A 1,143-nucleotide genomic window follows, 5' to 3' on the forward strand; every position below is an offset into this window, starting at 1 on the left:
TCATGACTTTTTCTAGGGGAGGCTTAAGCACAAAGTGATGTGAACAATATGATATGGTTTTGTATTGCACTAGGCTATACTGTTTAATGATTAAATCGACCATAAGATCTAAACCTGTAGTGAGGGATGAAATGGAACTGGGTGAGTTTTTTCTAAGCCTTTTTTTTTTTTTTTTTTTTTTAAACAGGCCACCAAAATGGTGCATGGCCTGCGCTATAAAGCCTACATAGAAAGATACAAGGAACCAAATATGTATTAGGTAGAACAGGGGTCCCCCAAGCTACATCCAGCCCCTGGTGGTAAAAGGTGGAACAGTTTTAATGTGGTCTGCAGGAAGAGCTGTGAGAGCACATTCAGCAAAGACAAAAATCACCAGTGGAATTTCTCGCTGTAAATCTCACAATGCCCGAGAACAGCCGCAGAGGAAGTGTGACCCACAATTCATCCAAGTGCTCAAGTTGCGTGCATCAGCGTGAGCAAAAGTTACAATGGGGTTCCAAACCCCCACTGGCAGAAGAGGAAGACATCCGCTTTTCAGCTACACCAGTCCGGACGGCACTTGTGGGTTGTTTCCTCCTTCCTGCAGATGGAGGCAGAGAATCCAGTTTGTTTTTGCCAGCCCGAGAGGATTCCCTGTTTTATCATATTTGATATTTTTTTCTTCCACTTGAAGTTTTGCATTCCTGACTACTTTCCCAGCTTCTGTTACCTTTCCCAGATATCTTTGCCTGTCTTCCTCTTTCTACGATCTCTTGTAGTTTATGAATGCTAACCTTTTCTCCCTTACCATTTCAGCTACTTCTTTACAAAACCATAGCGGCCTCTTTTTCCTCTTTCCTTTATTTACTTTGCTAACAAAAGGTTCCCTGTACGTACCAGGATCAGTCCAGATGGTGGGTTATGTCCCCCGTCCACCACAGTCTGGCCTGATCCATGGTACTACAGGAACAAATATTAACAGGTAAGGAATAATTTTCTTTTAGTTGCCCTTATCCCTTTTTTTTTTTTTTTTAATTTTGTCCACTGCTCTTTTACTTCCCCTAGATTTTCCCATTCAGATATTCTCAGATTTTCAGCAATCTCTCTGCAATGTCTTGGATTTTGGTACCTGGTCGGCAGCACCCTTCCTGGGACAACGAGTCA

The sequence above is a fragment of the Rhinatrema bivittatum genome, chromosome 19 (assembly GCF_901001135.1).
Source record: "Rhinatrema bivittatum chromosome 19, aRhiBiv1.1, whole genome shotgun sequence".
Classification (NCBI taxonomy): Eukaryota; Metazoa; Chordata; class Amphibia; order Gymnophiona; family Rhinatrematidae; genus Rhinatrema; species Rhinatrema bivittatum.